Source organism: Rhamphochromis longiceps, linkage group LG7 (assembly GCF_057381845.1).
Source record: "Rhamphochromis longiceps isolate RC_006_pf linkage group LG7, R_longiceps_female_GT1.1, whole genome shotgun sequence".
In the NCBI taxonomy this organism is placed as follows: Eukaryota; Metazoa; Chordata; class Actinopteri; order Cichliformes; family Cichlidae; genus Rhamphochromis; species Rhamphochromis longiceps.
Window position 1 is genome coordinate 18,961,327 of NC_140563.1, and position 17,188 is coordinate 18,978,514.

A 17,188-nucleotide genomic window follows, 5' to 3' on the forward strand; every position below is an offset into this window, starting at 1 on the left:
TTGCATGCCTGAGCTTCCAGCACAGATGGTTTCTTGGTAGATTTTTTTAAAACTAGGGTTTCAAAGCGAGGATTGACAGATGTCACGGCTCAATTCCGTTTTATTTTTTAGCGATGGCAGCACCAGACTGGCACGGAGTAAACGCCCACTTACATCGCCTAACCCGTGTGGGGAGTCTCTGGCATGGTGTTATGTAACTTTTCTTGGCTCTCCCGGTGCGTTGTTTCCTGGTTTTGCCAGGCAGCTTTACGGTATGGGTGCACGCGCAGTTCGGCGTGATTTTGCCGGCGTGAGTAGTTGCAGCCGAGGCTGGCGTGCCAGCAGCGCAGTGGCTGCGTAAAGTGCATGTGAATTGGAGTGGAGAGAGTGGGAGGCTTTCTTCATGGCGTGACGCTATTGGAGCGACGTCACCAGCAGCCGAAGAAGGCATCAATTAGGTGATACCAACGGTGCAGACACCCCAGGGTGGCTGCTGGTGGCTGGAATGTGCTGGAATGTCCCAAACACCTGGACAGTCATAGTGAAACCAGATGTGCGCAAAAATAGACGTTTATAAAGGCAGATGTTCCAAGAAAATAGAGAACAGACTCCATAATTGTCTTGTAAATAAAACATGACTCATGCAATGGCCCTACAGGTGTCCTGTAATGGATGCTGGCTCGCCTTTAGCCCTTTAAATGCTGCAATGGTGAAAGGACCTAAACTACCCCCCCCCCCCCCCCCCCATCCATACACACACACACACACACACAACAACAACAACAACAAAAACCAACAAAAAACCCCTGAAAAGAACCCCTCCACTCTGTAGCTAGCATTGTAGCTAGCATTTTTCTTTGGAGGCTAATCAACAATAATATTCCTCAAAATTCAGTAGATCCCCCCCCCCCCCCCCCCCCCCCCCCCCAAATATAAGAACATAAAAGCAGTATATTACAACATTGAGATACTGCAACAACAAAATATTTGCTCAATAAACTGCTCAGACAATGCATTAGTTATTAAAAAATATTTGGCTATTATCAGCTCACTAACAGATGTGACAGCAGTTGTTTGTTTTAATGTAATGCGTTCCCCTCAAAAATACTTTCATTATGTGATATAAATTTCTAAATTAGTTACTTTTATGTTTCTAAATGAATTTCTAAACGAACTACACTTTTATGGCATTGATATCTGGAAGAAACACAATATATAAACAAACTATTTATTTTAAAAAAAGAATTTAGCTGAGTTCCTTTGCACTCTGACCTGTAGAATATCCCTTTAGAGATGCTGCAGTTATGTAATACTTTCAATACTTGGCGATCAAGAAACCCTGACGCTTGATTAAATGTGGTTAATTTTTGATCACACTGTGTGAAGTGTTAAGTGTGCCTCAAACATGTTTTGGCACATCTGTGCTTCAGTTTATGGTTACATATCAGATTACGCAGGTGCCAGTTCCTGAATCTGGCGTGCTATTATTGACTGATTTACTGCCAGCGCTTCTTTATTAAACTTTAGTTGTAAAAGTGTGAAAAGCATGTATTTTTACATGCTTACAGTAGGTTTTTGCATTTCTGATCATTTCTGATTTTAAAAAAAGCTGACATGGTGAAATTATTTTCACTAATGTAGTTTATCATACAGGTCATCAGTTCCACAGTTTATATTCTCTATCAGGGTGAATGATTGATAACAAGCTTTATAAAATATAGAACAGTTTTGACAGTATACACTGCAGCTTGATGATGGTGTAGAGCAGCACATTCCTTTAGTACAACAGCCAAAAAAGAAAAAAAATGTATGAGCACAACAGCCTAAATAACAGGAAATGGCACAAAGTGCTTTGCATTTGATATCATCAGATTGCACTATACAGGAATATATTAGAGGAACAAAGAGTCAATAGGGAAATAAACACTGGGAATTACATGGCAAGGATAAACATAGGAATAAAATAAACATGGACTTTACACACCATTTAAAAAAAACTTTGAACGAACTAAAAGCAAGGATTAAAAAACCATGAGTCTTTAAATTCAGATTATTATAGATATGATTTGAAATGGGATATTATTCCAAAGTCTGGAGGCAGAATGTGTTATAAGCAGATCAGAAATGTAATGTGGGGCTAACCCATTAATGGCTTAAAAAACAAAGAGTAAAAATGTAGAAACACCTCTTTTTTTCACTAGTAATCAGCGAGCCAGAAAAGATGTTCTGCATTATAGTTGTCCAGTCGAGAAATAATAAATGCATGGATTATTGTGCTGAGGTCTACTGGGGATAACAATGACTTTACTTTTGCAATATATCTAAGATGGTAAAAGCTGCCTTTCACAGCCTTTTTTCTCTTGTTTATTAAAATTCAATAAACTGTCAATAAAACACATAGATCTGTAAGCTGATTTTGAAAATTAGCACACAGAAGACCAAGAGTAGAGCTGATACTGGAAACTAAGCTGGTCCAAAAATGATCACTTCACTTTTCTTATCATTCATCTGAATGATATTCATTGGCATCTAGGATCTGATGTTCTCCACACAGCTGAACAGGTTCTTCAACCAACCATTCTTTGTGAAACGAGTAGGTAAGGTTGTGTGTCATCTGCATAACAGCAAGATGCAGTCTTATATTTTTTAAAAATCGAGCCGAGGGAAAGCATGTGTAAATAAGAGAGGTCCCATAGTGGAGCCTGTGTGGATGTAATAGGGTACTGGAGCAGAGGTAGATGAGCAATTTCCTATCTTGACTGACAAGCTTCTGTCTCTTAAATAAGAGCTAAATTGTTTTATAAGATAAAAACTAAACGAAAGAAGGAGCTCTGTTAAAAAAAATTGAGCTAATTAAGTACAAATGTTAATAAAAAGAGCAAGATTACCATAATTATTAATAAAATGAGAACAGATTTTGCTAAAGGAAAATATTTGAAAGCGAAATAAAACAAGGAAATATTAGAAGGTATTAAAGTGAGTCAGCAAACAAAGTGTCAGAGTGAAATTAAAATATATAAATGTAAACTGTTTGATCCCTGACGTCTGTCAGAAGCAGTTATGTCTTTATCTCACTGTCTGTGTCTCTTGATCTTGTGCTCTTTCTCTCACGTGGTGTTTTTAAAAAAATAGGTCACACATGCATCCATCCATTTATTCATACAACCATTTATCCATCCCTGTAATGAGATGCTTATTCAGGTCAGGGTCACAGTTGAATCAAAGTAAGCTCATACACAGACTCTCAAGCACAATCACAGTCTCTCTCTCGGTTTCTCTTTGGTAGATTTACACTCCTGTTTAAATGGCGTTTTCATGGACTTTTATCCACATCCATTCCCATCTTCTGCCTTCTGCCGTTTGAGATGGGCTTTTCTGTTTAGAAACCACAACAACTCACATACACTCACAAACACACCTTTTATCTTGAGCCTTAATAACGTAGATAAATAGTAAAATTTCATTTGTGCTACTTTTATGTAAGCAGTGCGTTGTCACTTGACTTTGATGTCTTTGAAATTTAAGCAGATACAGCGTCCTTTGTTTGAACTAATTCAAGTGGAAACATAAGCAAGGACAGGAAGGTTTGTATAAAAAGGACCCAGCGGTGAGGTTACGAGGTGTTTATGGTTGTACCAAATTTGAAACTGAGACCAAGTATTCAGCACAGTGATCCACAATCAGGGCAGCATGGTGTTTAACACTGTTACCTTACAGCAAGAAGGCCCTGATGTTTAAATCTGCCATCTGGCCTTTCTGTGTGGAGCTTGCATGTTCTCCCCGGATACTCTGGCTTCCTCTCACAGTCCAAAGACATAGAGTTAGGTTAATTGGTGATTCTTAATTGCCAACAGGTGTGAATATGAGTGTGAATCCTCTCTGTCTTATTTTTGTGACAGAGGGGTGACCTGTCCAGGGTGTACTCCGCCTCTCAGCCTATGGCAGCTTGGATAGACTACTACTGTTTCCGTCTAGCCGCTGGTGGGGTTTTCTCTGTATCAGTCTGTGTCCTTAAGAGAAACATGACACTTTCAAGAAATAGATGTCTGGGTTATCCTGTTAAGTTGTCTGTCTCTCTGTCCGTTTAACACTGCCTGTTAACATTGCGAATGAGCAAGACTGATAACATTTACTGCTTATCTCCCACATTAACCTTATCATTTTATTATTAGCCATAGCTGCTAGCTGCTACCTTAATGATAACAGACAGCTGGTGTGGCTACAGGGTCACTGCTATTAGTGTTGTTAACGCCAACTTCTTCAGCTGCTAGTGAGATGAGGGGCCGTGTGTCTCCCTCTCTGGTGGTAAAAAGAGTAAAAAGGGACAAATATACTTATAATCAAAAGAGTGTTAATTATTATTATTTATTATTATTGACATAAGTATTTGTAGGGTCCCTTAACGGCTGCACTGCAACGTTTTACAGCCTTTATTATGAGATTATGAGATGTATTCATGCATTTTCTTTGTGTGTTTCACTTGATGCACAGGAGTGTTTTTTGCACTTTCCACAGATCAGTTATCAGTTATAAGGCAAGGCTTAACCTTTTTTTTTACTATCACAGTCTGTGGGGCAGTATGAGTTAGCCGTCTTTATTTATTTATTATTTTTGGCAGTCATAATCGCTGGCAAATCAGATGCAAAGTCGACCCTTTCTGTATCTTAGCCTTATAATATGCAGACTGAAATAAGTAGTAGAATCATTGTCAGTCTTCTTAAATAAATTAATGTTGGTCTTAAAGATGTTTGTGATCAAATACCTGCAAAAGATCTTAGCTTCAGCTGTATGTTGTCGTTGGTGCAACTCTCGTTTGCTATCAGTCTCAACTAGGTGAACTAGGTCAGGATTACCAATACATGTCAATTTGTTTGTGTTAAGTGTAGCCTTACAGTGGAAGTCTTATTTATTTGAAAAACATATACAGCGGAAGGAAAATACATGCATTTAACTTTAAGGCAGTATAAACTATCTGTTTAAAGACTTTATTTACTGCACTTCATTATGGTCTTTTAATGGACGATGTCCATCTCGCTGTTTGTCTTTCACTGTTGATCAGATACTGACAGGAGGAATGTTGCAATTCAGCAATGCATTTGAGACTTTTGTCTTCTCATTGACTCAGAAACAAATATGTGCATATTTTTTTCACACAAAACCATGATGTGTGAGAAACCACATGCTCAGTGTTGCTTTGATGTTTAAAGACCATCAACACAAGAACTGGCTCAGTCACATGTTTGAGTGAATTGCTCGGCGCAGCGTATTTGTGGAGCAAAGAAACCGATGTATTGGCCTTGCAGCTACAACTCTGGCCTTCAAAGTCTTTTCCAAGCTTTTATCACTTCTGTTCAATGTGCTGACCACATGTCATGTACCAGGCCTGCCTGGCCAATGCGAACACAGTGCTATTATTTATTGGATTTATCCATTAACGCAACACAGTATTGACTACGTGTGTGTGTGTGTGTGTGTGTGTGTGTGTGTGTGTGTGTGTGTGTGTGTGTGTGTGTGTGTGTGTGTGTGTGTGTGTGTGTGTGTGTGAAAATGTGAGACGTCTGTAGGTGGATATACTTTCATATTGGTTGCAGACTAAAGAAAGTTCACACTAAGTTCAAGTTTTTATCATCTGGATTTTGCTTTTGTGGCCCTTTGAGGTTCAGGTTATCAAATGAACAGAGTAACCCGATCTTACTGTTTTCTTTGATCAGCAGTTTTTCCTTTCTTTTAGCCTGACTGATTGGACTACTGGTTTTCTGTGTGTGAGAAAGATGGATAGTGGAGTCTTGAAAGTTTTCTTGTATTGACTTTGTTCACTAATTTGACTTTTTCTCACCCAAATCAGGCCCAGGTCAGAGAACAAAGATGCAGGACTTTTTTGTGTGCAGGGTCTAGATTACCAGATTGTGGAGCAGTATAACTTTAAAAAAGAAAAAAGTTCTTATAGCAGATCTGGTACTCTTACTATTGATTAATCTGTCAAGTGCTTGTAATATATGTCTAATCAATTCACAGTTTCTTAAAGTATAAACCCATTATTGTCGTTATAAAGCCATTATAACTAGGAGTGGGGGAAACAAATACGAGTGCATAGTACAGGATAATAGCGTGCTATTTTGTGTTGCAGTATTGTATTGATAGATGGACACCAAATGTTGATCTTTTATTAAATAAATGTGTGCTCAGGGTATACTATGAACATGCTCCTCCATCCTGTGATAAGGTTAGACGAGAAAAATGAAATTAAAGCTGCTCAGCCGGAAAAAAACACACTTAGCTTGACAAACTGCCTCCTAATTCAGTCAAAGTAATGGCTCAGTCACAAAAGTAAAAACAGACAAGCGACCTCCTTGCATCAACAAAAACGTCGGTGGCTGCCTGGTGATTGTATAGAATTTTTTCCCGTTCTGTGACCGATTGCACCTTGCGGTGATTAAATGGTTGCCTAGAATTTGAGGGTGTTTGCACATTCATAACTACTCTTGATTGCAAGGGGATTGTGCAGGTTGCCTGATATAAGGCAACCTTTTTGCAACAGTTACAGTCTGATGTGCACTGCAATCACTCTCAGAGAGTTAGTTAAAGGTTTGCAAATAACTGCCTTCTAATTTATAAATGCAGCCAGACTGTCAATGTGTTGCTATCAGTCTGAATTAATCGTTGCCATTGAGCACAACTCAGCTGGTTGCACTGTGGTTGTGTTCCTTTGGAGCAGGAAGCTTCCTCATCACAAATGTAAAAGTGAAATGTACATTTCTGTCTATATAGAGTGCAACAGATATGGGATTTTGAATGATTTGCTGCAGTTGTTTCCTGTATTATCAGAGACAGATTGGATGCAATTGCCAACTTGGCCCAATTCAATTGCAGACAGATATTAGACTGATTGTAGACTGATTCCATCTCACGGCAACATTTATAGCAGGGTTTAGTGACACTGTTCATATGGTTGAAAATCGCAGTTTAGCTTTGAACACCTAATTTGCTGTTGAAAAAAGGTGACAAATCCCAATATCAAATCTTCACAAGTAAGCAACAGGAGCAATTAAAATTTGAGATGTTGCTTCCAAGCTACCTGGAGAATTTAGTATGAAAATATCTGACACTAATTTACCATCGCTCAATAAATATTAGTGTAGTTGTTTTAAATCTTTTTAACTTATACCTGCTTACTCAGTTCAACTCTCTCTGTGTTATTAAGTCTAGACCATTGCCTAAAATAAACACCATCGGCTGAGAGTTGTTTGGAAGAAAGGCTGTGCAGAGTCGATGCCTAACTGGTGACTGCTGAATAATGATGTCATGTTGATTTACCCTGGGCCTGCCATTTGTTACTCACCAGTTTCACTGTATCCTGTGGCTTAAAGTTGCCTGGATTAAAATCGATCTGGCTGCATGCATTTTCTCACTGACTCTATAGACTGACTTTGCATGTTATCAGCAAAATGAGCTTGTTTAAGACAGGATAAACTCAGGGGCTTCACCGAGATAAGATAAATAAAGATCATCTCCCTTTAAACCAACTTTCTTCTGATTGACTGCCACTCTGCCCCGTTTTTATGACATCATAAAAGGTCCAAGAATAGAAAAAAATTGCCAGTAAGCTTGTTAGAGGATGACCGAGCCTTTGCAAGTTTCAGCTGCTTGGGCTCATTGTGAATCACCTCTTTCATTAAGTGGAGCTGGATTAGCATACCAAGGCTTACAGGTTGTTGACTGTGAAAAGTGACTCCAGTATAATAGCATTCAGTAGTCATAACTTTTTTTTGTTTTTACAGACTGGCAATAGGGAATCTAAATGCTAATATTCTTATTGGGATGTACAGTGTTTATTCTCTGGTCTAAGGACACAAGATGAACTTGGAGTTTACTCAAATACAGTATGTAATGCATACAGAAAGGTTACATTTCAGTGTTATAACATGGAAGTATGAAAAAATAACCATTATTTACATAATGGGTGGCTGTAGTTCAGGAAGTAGAGCAGGTCATCTACTAATCAGAAGGTTGTTGGTTTGATCCCTGGCTGCTCCAGTTTGCATGCCAAGAAAGTGCACATAAACTTAAATTTGCAACCATCCCTGAAGAAGCATGACCTCAGTTATGATTTAGCACGGTCAGGCAAGATGCCGAACCCCAAGTTCCTCTCCTGTGCATCCATTGGAGTATGAATGTGTGTGAGATAGAAAGCACTTAGGCATAAAAAAGTGCACATGCAAATGGATGAAGGAGGCATGTAGTATAATGTGCTTTGAGTGCTCAAATAGAGTAGAAAGGCACTATATATGAACCAGTCCATTTATCATATTGAACATGCACATTCATTTCTATTTCAAATATTTTTTTAAAAATATTTTCCCATTGTTAGATAGCAAGCGTGAAAGGAGATGACTAACCACTAGCCTAATAGTGCACACCCTGGTTCTTGTATTAAAGTTCACCAACGTCAGGCTGCTGTTATTCTGGTTTTCTTGGATATTTGCCATACCAGTGAATCTTGGGGAAAAAAAAGAATATATTGAAAGGTGTGTGTGTGTTTTATTGTTTAATGCAAAAAGATAAACTTTCATATAATCTATTCATTACACTTAAAGTGAAAATCTTTTTTATTCTAATTTTGATGATTATGGCTCATAGCTCATGAAAATCAGAAATCCAGCATCTCGAATTACAAGAATGTTTCCTTAGATCAAAAATGGATTTCTAATACATGTTCTAAAAATTAGATTCAGTTACACTTAGTTGGCATGTTTCCACAAATTACTGCGTCAGTGTGGAGTGGAGGCGATCTGCTTGTGGTGTTACTGAAGCCCAGGGTAGTCTGATAGCACTATTCAGCTTGTCTGTATTTTTGGGTTGGATGTTTCCCATCTTCCTCTTGACAATACTTTACAGATTCTCAGTGGGGTTCAGCTCAGTGGTGTCGGGTGGCTAATCAACAAGTAATAACATGGTCAGCAAACCGTTTGGTTGTATTTTTGGCACTGTATGCAGGTGCTAAGTCCTGCAGGAAAAGAAAATCGGCATCTCCATAAAGCTTGTCAGCAGATGGAAGCGTGAAGTGCTCTCAAATCTCCCAGTTGACAGCTGCAATGACTTTAGACAGTGAAGCGACCATCACTGCCAGCAGCAGAGGACCCCAAATCATCACAACCTGTGTCAAACTCACACTGAACTTCAAACACCCTGGACTCTGAGCCTCTCCATTCTTCCTTCAGACTCTAGAACTTTGATCTCCAAATGCAATACAAAATGTATTTTCATCTGGAAAAAGGACTTTAAACCACTGTGGAACAGAAAACAAGTTTAATGCACTGCATCAGGTTAACTTTTCAAACTCAGAAGCCACGTCTGTGGGTAAACACTATATAGTATAATAGAAATCAACATAGTGGATAACACTGATTCAGATGATATTTTATTTTGGTGTATATTCAGCCTTTTAATGTTGAAAGCTTAGAGGTTCAAAAATATCAACAGATGATTTGTTTCTTCCCATAATGTTGATATATGAGATATTTTTATATTTATTATCCGTTTGTCTTATTTAAGATCAGCCTGCTATCATAATAAACAATATTTATACTACAAGTAATAAGCAAGAGTTATGGAGTGGACTTTCTACCTGTTAATAAACCTAATTGATTTTCTGGGGATGCCAGGAGACCATTCCTCTGTAGATGAACCCCAGTGGCTGTGTGTCTCAGAGCTGTCCAATTATTCTAGTTTAGGAAGCAGTTGTGGGTTGATGACCTGTATGTAATGTGTTGTATAGATGTGTGAGAGAGAGCAGTCTTCTGGGAGGCAGATTTGTACAGCTCAGCTTCATCAATACTCTGGCCTGCCTGGGCGACTGGAGCTGAGAGCTGAGCATGTGAGCTGCATGTAGAAACAGGGAGAGAAAGAAATGCTGAGAACCATGCAGAAAGCTAGAGAGGTGGAGCAAAAAAATAATGGGAGAGCGTAAGCGAGGAGGGAAAGGGACCGCGAGGGTGAAAAGGAGAGCTTGTGTCTGGTCCACCAGTAGCAACAGAAAAGCCCAGGATGGAGAAAGTGAGTAAGGGAAGTGAGAGGGGGAATTAGAGGATGCCACAGGGTGGCTGCAGGCAGGAAATGAGGGTTTTAGTAAAAGCTGCTGTGCTGGCCACATGGGAGACAGCACACAGGTCAATGTAGACACAGACTGGAAAGCCCAGTATCTTCATTTACATACAGGCTGTCTCCATTAATACTGTATTTATGTATTATTTGTGCTGTTTCTCCAGAGTCAACGTTGTATAAGTTAGTTTCAGCTGCTCTCTTACTCCCGAGGGATCCAAAGTAGATAGCAGTCCATAGTTGATTTGGCAGGTGTTTGTGCTGGATGCCCTTCCTGGTGCAACACCCAACAGATTTGTGCCTCCTTCTGGGAGAACCGGGCATCTTTTTGTTAGGCGAATGTATAAACCAGAGTCTACGCCAAAAGATTAAAATGTGTTATTACCTTTTTTTTTCTTTTTAAAGCAGAATTAATTACCTACTGTCCATCATGGCCAGGCCCATCTAGCTATACAGCTCTTAGGAAGGAAAAGCCTTGAGTCATCCCTCTATAATTTCTTTCTCTATAATTTCTTTTTAATGTCTTTATATTTTGCTAGGAAAAGGAACTTTGACTGGAAAGTCACAGTCAAAGCCTTTATTCTTCAACACAGCCTGAGCTCTATTAGGAAAGTTTACTTGTAATTTCTTGAAAGAAATGAGCTCAGGAATAATTCTCCAGGCTTCTGAAGAATGAACCCTTTGCTAATCAGACACTTTCCCGATGGCACTGCATCACTGGCAGAAATGCAGTTCACACCATGACAGAGTCTCCGCCATGTTTTAGTGATGCTTCTGCCTTTTTCCATACATATTGACGATTTGAACCATAAATTTAAAATCTGGATTCATCACTCCATCAGACCTGTTGCTACTGACTGTTTAAAAATCAAAATCAGGCGGTCAGCACTGTTGCCTCACAGCAAGAAGGTTCTGGGTTCAAATCCACCATCTACTATTGCAGGGGTCAAAAGTACAACTTTGAAAGACCTTAACAAAGGCTTAATGAAAAAAAAGAAAAAGACGTTTGGGGGGAGCTGACTCGAGACTTTGACACACTACTTAAAAATTGGAAGAGGTCCATTTTTAAATATACAGTATCTGTTTTGGGGTCAAGATAAGGCAACACGTGAATGTCATGTAGAAAATGCAAACGCATTTCTTGTCATGTGCTGCTCGGCGTTGTGCTGTCTAAGAGACTGGCTATGCCGTCTCAACGGGTCATTCATTGTTACATACTGAATTGTAATATGATATTGGTTCTTTCCTCTGTAGTGTGTGTGTGTGTGAATGGAAACCATTTTCTCCCCGGTGGCCACAGTGGTTCTGTTATTGCTGACTGACAGAATAATTGAATGTAGAAGTAGGCGTTGGAGTAGGAACTCCTGCAAAGCAGCTCGCTCTTTCAACTCACCTTTTCAACTGCTATTAGTGGGCAAAGTGTGTTGGGTTTCGATGCCTCTGATCCTCCCCCATGTTAAAGGGGTTTTTTTGGAGGGGGGGGTTGTTGCTTTTTTAAATTGTGACAGCAAGGCAACACTTGTGAGTTGACCACTGCTGCAATCGGTTGTAATTATATGAACTGCATCTCATCTAGTGGTTTGCTGCAGGGGGAATAAAGGGTGAATTTTGTTTTTCTGGCTGGTGGGAGTTTGAGCTCTTTAAAGATTTTCCTCCTGCTTTCCGGGAGCATTAGCCAGGAAAGCACAAGATCCGAGTAAATCTACCGAGTCGATCAGGCTGAATAAGGAGACAAGAACAAGAGCGAATTAAAAGGAGGGATTCTCAACTTTAGTGTGTGTGGTCCAAATAGGATTTGCTCAGAGGCAAGGATTTGAGCCTCTCGTCTAATGCTCACAAAGCGTGGTCCAGCACCGCAGTTCCTCGCCAGTGGGTCATCACGTAAAGACTGAAGTCATTAATAGCGCATGTAATTCTGTGAGGGCAGCAGCTTATCACAGTTGGAGAGGTTGGAAACAGCATAGAGTCACTCTCCACTGCCACCTCCTGGCTAACTGGAAAGGAGGAGCTGCTTCTTATGAATAGCAGAAATTCTTTCTTCCTCAAAAAGTTACGATTATTATTGTTTTAGTCCTTTTTTTTGCATGCAGATACATCTGAAAGTGATGTTTCTCAGTGTAGTCTGTCTGAGAAATACATACCTCATTAGAGATTAGATGAAAAATAAGACTTGTGAAGACAGAACCTGATCTGGTTCACAGCTTTATTTCCCCTTTTTAAAAAGTGTAACATATGCTGCCATTTGGGTGTTTCTCCTCACAAGCTAAATTAAAATGCAGGTTCTGCATACTGTGCACTCTACAGCCTCTCAAGGCATAGTTAATTTCTCAGAGCCGTGTTTTAACATGGTTAGCCATGAAAATGTATCGGAATTGTATTCTAATGACTTTGTGTAGCTTTTTATTCTCTCTCATGCTGGTAGCAATTTAGGAACTATAAATAAAAAATTTTTTTTAGAATGCCCCCCTCCCCTGTATGTAGTTTGTATACAGCCAGGCCCCAACAACTCTCAAAAAGCACACAGGGCAGGCAGTATTTGGCCTGGAAATCAAAACCCAGCGCAAAAAACACCCCTGCAAATAACCCTTCCGCTAGCTTAATTACAGAAGGTACGAGGTTACAGTTGGAGGCAACTTTGATGAGTGCGTAAACATTTTTGTCAGTATTTTAAAAAACAAAAAAGAAATCTCTGGACTTGATTAGTTAGATGGGTTACTTAAAGACATCTTAGAGTAAAAAAAGGTTGCAGAATAATTGCAGAATATTTTGGCGAGTAAGTAGTAGTAAGTATCCCCAGCAGAAATCACAACCCTGAATTTCGCTGTCTCGCACCGTTTTTTGCAAACTGTTGTTGATGCCGTCTGTTAAACCCTGTGGTTCTAGATACAGCAGATCAACTAATGCCCAACCCCCTTTTTTTAAAGAATAGTCTGGCTCCTCCTATCGCTTCTTAGTGCTTGCTTGATAGCTTTTGCACAACATAAACCACACAGTGATTTAAAGTAATTGCCCCCTTTTTAAAAATAGGAAACGGCCAACCCAAAGCCTCATGGAAAATGTGATACAGCTTCAGTTAAAAGAAACTGCAAAAGCGATGATGATGAGATACCAAGATGCTGCTCGTACTGACAATGCGGTTGAGAGCACAACATATAAAATGTTTTTCTATTCCCTGATATATAATTACAGATAATATGTAGCATGTATGTAGAAGGGAGCAGAATCAATACTCATTTCTATGCTATTCAATTGCTTGTGTCTAGTGCACTCGCTGTTTGTGTTTGCAGTCTAGCCACAAGGTTATTTGTTTGCCCCGGTATCGCCTCAGCATACTAACCCACATCTCTGGAGAATGTGTGTATACTCATGTGTATTTGTGTGTCCTTCACAGTCTGTGCATCAGCGGGTTTCGATCAAGACTTCTGTTGCTATTGTAAACACTGAATAATTGGCCATACTGAGCAGTCTGGTGTCCTAATTTAGTGTGTCACCAAAAAACCTTCATAAGCATCTGTATAGTAGTGTATAGCTTGTATTTAGCAGTGTTGTCTTGAATAAATAGGTGGGAGGCAGTGTAGCTTATCCTTCACTCTACTGTAAGAAATTTAAACTACAGTTTTTTTATGTGTATATCTGCGAGTACAGCTGAAAGAGCCTATTTAGCAGGGGTGGAGGAAAGAATAGACACAGCTTAGTATTGTGATATTTTGTGTGATGTTATTGTATTGAAACATGGGCATCAAATGTTCAGATTTTATTAAATAAATTAAAATACTCGTGCAATACTATGAACAAGAGGGCTCATCTCATGCACCACCATCTGATGTAAACATGATTTAACTGGCTTAACTGGAAAAACCTTCCAAGACTGGACACACTTACCTTTTCACATTCTGCTACCGATTGTAACTCGTGGTGACTGAATGGCTGCCTAGAGCTTGGGGTGATGCACACTCGCGGTCACCTTTGATCGCAAGCCAATTGCATGGTTCGGCTGATAAGAAGCAACCTTTGTGCAAACAGTTGCAGTCTGACTTGGACTGACTGCAATCATCAGAGAGATTGTCAAAGGTTTGCAAATAACTTATTTGTTCTCTAATTTACAAATGCAGACAGACTGCCAGCATGTTGCCATTAGTCTGACTCGGCCTTTGTCAATGAACACAACTTTGGGCGACTCAACTGTTTGCGAGCTGGTTGTATTCTGGTTATATTCCTATAGATCGGAATTGCTCCCAAGCACAAATGTATTAAATGTGGTATTTCTGTCTGTGTGGAAAGCAGCATATATGGGATTTTTGAATTACTATATTATAACCTCTTAAATTGTTATTAATTTATGATTTATTATATTTTGTAGCAATTTTTTCTATTTAATTCTGATTTAGCTATATTCCTCTTGCTTAATTTCTCATTTTATTGTAGGTTGGTTAATGTTCAGGTTGCTCTAACATTTTTTAAGCAAGTTTGTGTCATAAATCTCATATTTTTTAATATCTTATTTATTACTGTTGCATGGCTGCTATTGTGTGAAAAGGATAATGTTTTTTTTTCTGGTAGTGTGTTCCTTCTTGTAACTTAGAGCTGCCAGTTATCTGTTAAACGGTTTTGTGGTTTTGTCTTCTTGCCAGTAAAACGTAACTAATGACAGGAAGCGTCATGGTCAATTTTGCACATGGCTGAGTTTAAACAGAAGTCATATCTCTCTTAAATTATTCCAATTCCTTGCATAGGTCATGTGAGGCACATTTTTTCTGACAAAGACATTTGTCCACTATTCGCTGACAGTTTCAGTGACATCATGGCAATAACCATTTCAATAATCAATAAACAAAGGGGAAATATCCTAATCACTGTGTTGACATAACGCTCAGTAGTGGCCACATCCACTCTCTAGTGCATGGTTGTTATAACAACGCTGTGCAGTTAGAAACGCAGGCCAAGCTGGTTTCTTCTATTCCCCTTGCCTTCTAACAATACAGGCTGTGTATCCTTCCATCACCTCCCAAAGTGTTGCTTTTATTTCTCCCTGGTTCCTTGTATCCCATCACGAGTTCCTGCTATCAAGTGAAAAGTGTATTGTCGGCAGGTTTTCTTCTCAGTATTGCAATCCTAGTTATGTCCAGTAGAGGGCATCCATGTTTGAGTTTTTGGTCTTTGGTAAATGGATTCTTTGTAGACACTACTACCACCTCTCCTGTTTTTTGCCACACTGTAAATCACTGAACAGCATTTATCTTTTGTTTATCTCACCAAATGTGGAACATGCAGTATTTATTTGTGGACAAGAGGAATGTGTGATTCATAAAGTGTCTTTCAACCCTTAAAACCACTAAAAATGTTCAGGGTTTTTTTTGTTTTTTTTTAAAGGGGCCCCTTAAATTTACCAGTTAGTTCTCTCCTTCAGCAGCAGCAGCAGTACACTGATCATGCTGGCATCTTTGTTTCAATAAGTGTTGTTATTTAAAGTCCTTGTCCTTTCCGTAATTAGCGTGGTAAAAGGGCGTTAAAAAACATGAAGTTAGCCATTTTGTGGGTTAGGCTGGTGTTAAGTGTTACCCAACCCCACATGTGATACAATCTATTTAAATTTCCATCTGGTGAGGCAGATGAGGTCAGGAAGACAGGTCACAGGTTGCTCACTCATTAAATAAACAGGCACCACTTAGTTAATAAGCTCTAAGAAAACCACACAGAGCCGTGGGGTTTTTTTGTGATTTGTTTTCATCCCTTCACACTTACATTGGTTTCCTGGTCCTTATTCGAACCATTACATTAACACACTCAGCCCTAACCATCAGCCTAACCTTCAACTAGAGCTGGGCGATAGAACGATAACGATATGTATCGCGATATAACTTTTACTCGATAGAGAAATTAAACTATCGCGATAGACTTCGCCGCTCTTGTCCTCTTAAAAAAAAAAAAAAAAGGTCAGCCAATCCAAATTAAGTAGCGCAGAGCCGAACCAATCACAGCCGCAGCGTCACGTCGCGTGACTTGTTATGTACAGCACAAGTGCCAAGCCGCACGTGTGTTTGTTTGGGAAGCAGCCAGCGGGTAATGAAGGAAATGAGTGTGCCGACTAGAAAAATCAACCGAGCGTGACCGAAGAGAAAACAGATGATGGTTCCAATGGCGGAGAGATTGTCGAACGGAAGAGCCATAGAAGTTCCGTAGTGTGAAGGTATTTCGGCTATTTCAAGTCTGACAAAAAACAGAGTAGCGTGCACTGTAAATTGTGCCGAAAGCAAGTCTGGAAATACAATACACTGGTGCATGCGTCACACTGTGCGCCACGTTATTGTTTCGGTGAAATGAATTTCTACAATACTGTTACTGTTAATTCTACTCTCTGCAGTGTTTAAATGCTTACATATACACACAGTTACTGTCCCTCCACACATACGACTCGGTTCTGCTTCTATGCCCCAGCTTTGTTTACGTTTTCCCACCGAGGCTTCTAGACTTCTGATTGGCCAACATTTCTGCACGGTTAGGAATCTAGCGCCACCTGCTGCTTTGGCATGTTCATAGCAGCGTTTTCCTTCATTTCTGCCTTTATGTGTGGACGGGATTATTTTTTAAAACGAAAACGGAAAATCTCCGTTTTCAAAAATACCCGTGTACGTGTGGACGTAGCCTCAGTCTCTGACTGGAAGCGCTAATTCGTCATTCGGCTTTTGTCAGACTAAAGTAACTGTTAAAACTGTTTGAAAAGCTAAGCTATACAACAAGGAGAGATTGAGAATTTCCTTTTAGTTCTCAGTTTATTTGATATTGACAAAAGTTAGTCAGTTTTGTCTGTTCTTCTGTAAAACAAACTAAGATTTATTTTTACAATTAATATTTTGTTTCTAAGTGGAATTGACAATTTAGTCTGTTTCATTTGTTCTATTTTGAAACTTAAACGCTTTAGCGGCTGCCTTTTGTGTAGTTTGCAATATTTGCCTTTATTTATCTGAAAAAGTCTCATGTTCCTTAAGTACATCTACCCTGTTGAACTTATTATGGGAAATAAATATTTAAATAAAAACAAGCTGCTGATTATTTCACATTTTACTTGTGAGCAACGGCACATTTAAATCTTACAAATATAGTTATTTGGCTT

At 39.3% G+C, this 17,188-nt stretch overlaps 1 protein-coding gene across 4 annotated transcripts in view; it reads left to right on the top strand.

Annotated features, from left to right (window-relative positions):
* srpk2 (SRSF protein kinase 2) overlaps positions 1 to 17,188 on the top strand; it is a 77,285-nt gene that overhangs the window by 2,510 nt on the left and 57,587 nt on the right. The gene's annotated exons all lie outside the window — the stretch shown is intronic.